This window comes from Heloderma suspectum, chromosome 4 (genome assembly GCF_057233095.1).
Source record: "Heloderma suspectum isolate Gila_16-S chromosome 4, 16-S_ref, whole genome shotgun sequence".
Taxonomy (NCBI): domain Eukaryota; kingdom Metazoa; phylum Chordata; class Lepidosauria; order Squamata; family Helodermatidae; genus Heloderma; species Heloderma suspectum.
Genome location: NC_139461.1, coordinates 10,421,398 through 10,427,397, shown reverse-complemented (window position 1 = coordinate 10,427,397; position 6,000 = coordinate 10,421,398). Strand labels below are relative to the sequence as shown.

General features: G+C 47.6%; 1 protein-coding gene across 8 annotated transcripts in view; it reads right to left on the bottom strand.

Annotated features, from left to right (window-relative positions):
• Positions 1 to 4,512: 4,512 nt before the first annotated feature.
• TSNARE1 (t-SNARE domain containing 1) overlaps positions 4,513 to 6,000 on the bottom strand; it is a 579,510-nt gene continuing 578,022 nt past the window's right edge. For 7 of the 8 annotated variants that reach the window (XM_084848635.1, XM_084848636.1, XM_084848632.1 and 4 more), the window contains one exon: positions 5,731 to 5,877. The gene's annotated coding sequence lies outside the window, so the exon portion shown is untranslated. Of the gene's footprint in view, positions 5,878 to 6,000 lie in introns of all 8 variants that reach the window. The other variant, XM_084848631.1, reaches the window with a different exon arrangement.

The following is a 6,000-nucleotide window of genomic DNA, read 5'->3' as shown; positions in this document are numbered from 1 at the left end:
GCTCTAAAAAAACAACAACGCCTAACCCACCCCAAATGCCCACCTGAACAGCCAGGTTTTCAAAGCCTGGTGGAAGCTCATCAAAGAGGGGGCATGGCAGAGGTCACTAGGGAGGGAATTCCACAGAGTGGGGGCCACCACAGAGAAGGCCCTCTTTGCTGTCCTGGCTGATGGGACAGAGAGAAAGCCTTCTGAGGCCGATCTCATTGAGGGGCATCCCTGGTGTTGCTGGAGGCGCTCCTTAAGATAGACTGGACCGGAACTGTAAAGGGTTTTAAAGGTCAATGCCAGCACCTTGAATTGGGCCCGGAAAACAACTGGTAACCAGTGCAACTCCTTCAGCACTGGAGTGATGTGGTCTTGCCAACTGCTGCCTTCAATCAGGCGGGCCGCCATGTTCTTCACCAGCTGCAACTTCCAAACTGTCTTCAAGTGTAACCCCACAAAGAGTGCATTACAGTAGTCTAGGTGAGAGGAGACCAGGGCATGAACTACTGATGAGACCAGGTGGTTAGGGAGGTAAGGGCACAGCCACTGTATCACATGGAGTTGGTACAGCGCCGCCCGGCTCATGGTCGACACCTGAGCCTCCATGGACAGGACAGCTGGGAGTCTAAAATGACCCCCAGACTGTGGACCTGATCCTTCAGGGGCAGCTGCACCCCACTGAACACCAGATCAACATCCCCCAACCTCCTCCTGTCTCTCACAAAAAGTACTTCGGTTTTGTCGGGGTTCAGTTTCAACTTAGTCCTTTCCATCCAGCCACTCACCAACTCCAGACACTGGGACAGGGTTTCTACAGCCAACCTTGGCGAGGATTTAAATGAGAGGTAGAGTTGTGTGTCATCTGCATATTGGTGACACTGCACCCCAATCCTCGTCATGATAGCCCCCAGTGGCTTCACATAGATGTTAAATAGCATCAGGGAGAGAACAGAACCCTGTGGCAACCTGCAAGCGAATAGTCACCCTGAAGTCTCTTCCCCCAAAGCTACCCTCTCGTACCTGCCAGAGAGGAAGGAACGGAACCACCGTAATACAGTGTCCCCTATGCCCAACCCCTCCAGGCAGTCAAGGAGGATACTGTGGTCGATGGTATCAAAAGCTGCTGAGAGATTGAGGAGAACAAGGAAGGAGCATTTGCCCCTATCCAGAGCCCTCCCCATACCATCTACCAAGGTGACCAAGGCCATTCTGTCCCATGCCCAGGCCTGAAGCCTGATTGAAATGGATTCAGATAATCAGCTTCTTCCAAGTGTACCTGCAACTGCAATGCCACCACCCAATCAATCACCTTGCCCCCAAATGGCAGATTCGAGACCAGGCAAAAGTTGTTCAAGTCTTGGGGATCCAAGCAGGGTTCTATAACAGTGGTCTTATCACTACCACCTTGAGGGCTGATGACATCACTCCTTCATCAAGGGAGGCATTCACCACCACCTTGATCCCCTCCCTAAGTCTCTCCGTGCAGCTCATAATGAACCAAGATGGGCAAGGATCTAGTAAGCAGGTGGTTGGCCTTAAAGATGAAAGCACCTTGTCCACTTCCTCCGAAGGAAGAAGCTGGAACCGATCCTACACAACCAGTCTGCCACTGGCCACCCCTTGTTCACTAACTGTATCCACAGCACACGGAATAGCACTCCTGATCCAGTCAATTTTATCCGCAAAGTTCTTTGCAAACTCATCACAGGAGGCCTTAGAATGCTCCATTGGTTCTGGAACAACTGGACCAACCATGTTCCTGACCACTTGGAACAGCCTCCTGGGACAGCACTCTGCAGATGCGATAGAGGCAGCATAAGAATTATTTTTTGCCGCTCTTATTGCCATGTGGTAGGCTGAAGCTCTAACCCGTGTCCAATCATCTTCGGAGTGAGATTTCCTCCACCGGCGCTCTAGCCATCTCACCTCCAGCTTCAGAGCTCGCAACCATGAGGTGAACCATGGTGCAGTCGGTGCTCTGTTCAGGGGGAGAACCACATGGTCTAATGCCCTGGTGATTGCAGCATTCCAGCCATCCACCAGGCTCTCGACCAAGCGGCCATTTGTGTGTTCCAAAGAATTCCAAAGTGCAGTCAGGAATGCATTTGGATCCATCAGTCGCCCGGGGCGGACCATCTTAATGGGTCCTCCACCCTTACGGAGGGGTTGTGGAACCAAGAAGTCCAACCCCACCAGGTAGTGATCTGACCATGACAAGGGGGGGAGGTGGATATACCCCCGATTTCCAGGCCACTCCCCACCTCTCCAGAAACAAACACAAGGTCTAACGCATGACCGGCTACATGGGTGGGCCCAGTTGGAAATATATATGTTAGAGCTGTGTGCAGAGGGCCTCTTAAAATTTTCCAGCCTATTTGTGGGCAGAGAAATTGGGATGAGAATTTCACCACATTTCTTGTATGGGAGGACAAATTCTCCAACTGTTTCTCACAGATAGGGCTCACTATTGGCAGGGGTTGTAGCACAGGTCCTTTCTTTTTTCCTCAGAGTTCTTGGTTTATTGCATTGCTTCTGTAGGTGGCTACAGCATGAACTGTGCTGAGGCTTCCACTTTTTTCAGGCAGAATTTTGAATGTCTTTTGATGGCATTTTTGAGCTTCCATAATCCCTGTGAGTTGGCCAAGGGCGCTGTGTGTGTTTCCTCTCTCTATTGCACATGTTTCTATTGCTCTGCAGCCTCCCAGGCCACCTGCACTTTCTAAACTGAAAAAGCCCCATGGGAGGAATTGCCTCATGACGTCTTCCTCATGATGGCTTTAACCAAGGTGCAGGAAGCCGAGGAGGCTACGTGGCACCACAGAGATGACTCTAAAGTGACAGACAGGACACTCATGCACACTCCTCAGCCACCTCACAAGTAAGGTAAGCCCAAGAACCCCAAACCCAACCCATTTCTCCAAAATGTCTCCTCCTTTGAATTTCTTTTTGGAAGCAATTTCTTTTCTATCAGATTGAATGAGAATGGTTGAAAAAACCGTGGGAGAAAATTTTGGCACAGCACTGATATGCTGTATATATAAAATCACAAAAGCTGAGAAGCCACCAAATGATTGATGGTGAGGGAAGATGGGGTGTGGCCTTCTGGGGAATGTCAGAGGGCCAGACTGGGATCCAAGGAGGGCTGGATTTGACCCACTGGGCCTGAGGTTCTATATCCCTGATCTAGACCTTAAGATCCAGAAAGCTTTGCCTGATGCCTGTGAGGCTTGATAAGAAACTCTGCCCGTGTCCCCCATGATATGTGGATGGCACCTCTACCACATTTTGCCAATATTTCCTTCTTTTCTTCTGCATTGCGAGAGTTCCAGTGACTCTTGGGTAGGACCCTAAAACTGGAGCGTTCCACAATTCAATCTGCACTCATGTAATTCTAATTATTCACAATATCCAGAGGTTCCCCACAGCATTTCTAGCTGGGCAAAATGCCCGCCTGCCATTGCCAGCTCTTGGGGGAAGCTGGGCGCACAACAGACTGCAAAGTGGAGATATTTTCAGCAAAGAGAGGCAATGCCAACTTGTATTTTTCAACAAGTTTGAGCATCAGCAGGGTAAACAGCAGCTTAATGGCACTGCCGAATTAATTTGTCAGACAAATGAGAAGATGAATGCATCCTTGTCATGTGCAAATCAATACTCAAACGATCATAGGAGTTAATAAAGTACTGTTGAACAAGCTCACTAAATTATGGTTAATATTATGTCCCATTAGTGCACAGGGCCAGGTGCTCCAACAGGAAACCAGATCTGCCTATGCATGCCCAAACAGGAAGTAGTGGCAGCTATATTTACCACCGTTTAATCTTCCTGGTAATGGAAGACTCTCTCTCTCTCTCTCTCTCTCTCTCTCTCTCTCTCTGCCTGGAAATGCCAAATCTAACAACCACTCAATCAAAGTGAATCAAAGTGAACAAAGACCGTGTATTTCTCTCATATGCACCATGCTCAAATTAGCCCAATGTGGAGAGAGGGTTTCCCCCTCCCCTCTCTAGGCCGCCCACCCAATGGAGCTGATTGGAAATTGGTTCATGGCTGACAATAGGAGCCCTATTCAGGTGTTCTACCAATGAAGGTGTAACACAAGTAGAAAGGGGGTGTGGATCTATGCCCCATGCTTCATCACTGAATATGCACAGAGAGCCTCCATGAGTAGAAAAGGCTCTCCACTGCAGTATTTACACTGGAACACGAAGATGCTGGCACGAACCATGCAACAATGAGCATGGGGCTATGGAGGTGGCCTTGCAGCCCTTTTCTACTTGTGTTCAACCTTCACCAATACATGGTCTGAATAGGGCTAACATGAAATTAGTTTGTGGAACTGAAGCTGGACAGCCACCTGCTCAATGCTTTGGCTTGGATTCCTGCATTGAGCAGGGGGTTGGACTCGACGGTGTTGTAGGCCCTCACCAACCCTACTATTCTATGATAGTGATGTGAAGAGTCAAACTTCACTTCACAAGGAGTTCCATGATTTGTTCATCCTTTTTTCCTTTTTTCTTTTTTAACCCCAAAGAGCTTGCACATGGGCCATGAGTCTTGAGTGGAGGAAGAGTGGGTGGGGACAAGTTGCTTAACCATTTCCCCTCCAGTCATTTTTTCAGCTTAAAACCCCAAGCTAAACTTTTTCAACCGTGGGTGAGGGAAGCATACAAGGACCTTGCATCTCATTTTCACCCATAAGTAAATGGGTAAGTAATTTAGTTCGGAAACTTCAACTGGTACAAAATATGGCAGCCAGGTTGGTCTCTGGGACATCCCATATTACATCGGTTTTAAAATCTTTACACTGGCTGCCAATTTGTTTCCGAGCAAAATATAAAGTGTTGGTTCTGACCTTTCAGGCCTTACATGGTCAAAGTCTAAGGTACCTTAGGGAGCACCTTCTCCTCTACATCCCAGTCCACCACCTAAGGTCTTCTGAGGGCTCTCTGTCCCACCACTGCCTAATGTGAGATTAGCAGCCACGTGCAAGAGGACCTTTTCCTTTGCTGCCCCTCAGCTGTGGGATGACCTGCCGGTTGAAATGCGCCTGCTGACCTCTTTGAAGGCTTTTAAGCAGAAATTAAAGATTCTATTATTCCAACAGGCCTTCCCCTTTTAGTCCTCTAAATAAATAAATAAATAAAATTTTGATCAAACAGCAGAAAGGGAAATGGTTAAGCAGCCACTGCACACCCATTTCTACTTTTGATTTCACTCTTCTACAGCTGTTTTCTTTCTCTTTTAGTAGGAAGAACTATGATCTGCCTGCCACAGGTATTTGGGCCGTAATCCTCCTGTACCGAATTATGTAAAAATAAAAACCTGCCTTGCCTTGGTTCTTCCTGTTTGTTGCCCTGTTCAAACAATGTGGATGGGGAAGTGAACCCATTAGAGCATGGTGCATGCACCTGCTTTTCTTGCAGATTGAAATGTAACCCTGAGCATCCCTACACTGGATGGCTGAGAGTACACCATCCCATCATTCTCTTGACGCAGAACAATCTGAATTCAGAATCTGTGCATTTTCATCTCTGCCAGCATACTACATCTCCATCTACCACCCGCAACTCCCCCCCCCCGCCACATGGGATCAGGGCCTTAGAGTTCTGTGCTTTATGACAGAATGGGATTTAAAAAGTCATTAACACCAGGCAAAATCCATATTCAGAGGTCAAACGTCTGGGCCTCAGATGAAGAAAACTCAGACACAATTACTAATCAGTAGGAACCACTAGATTTCCCCTGCCCCTTCTTCTTATATAATTGCAGTGTTTATTGGTGACAACACTTTTTAATATAATATATTCAGTAAAGTTGACATTGATGCATGGCCTGAATGTGCAACGTCTTTGCCTTCTCTTCCACTGGATGATGTGATCACGTGCCCTGTGAATGAAAAGTCGATCAGTATTCATGACGTTTGCCAAAGAAAGAAAGAAAGAAAGAAAGAAAGAAAGAAAGAAAGAACCAGCCAGTTGGAATGTGCATATTGATATAAACACAACCTCA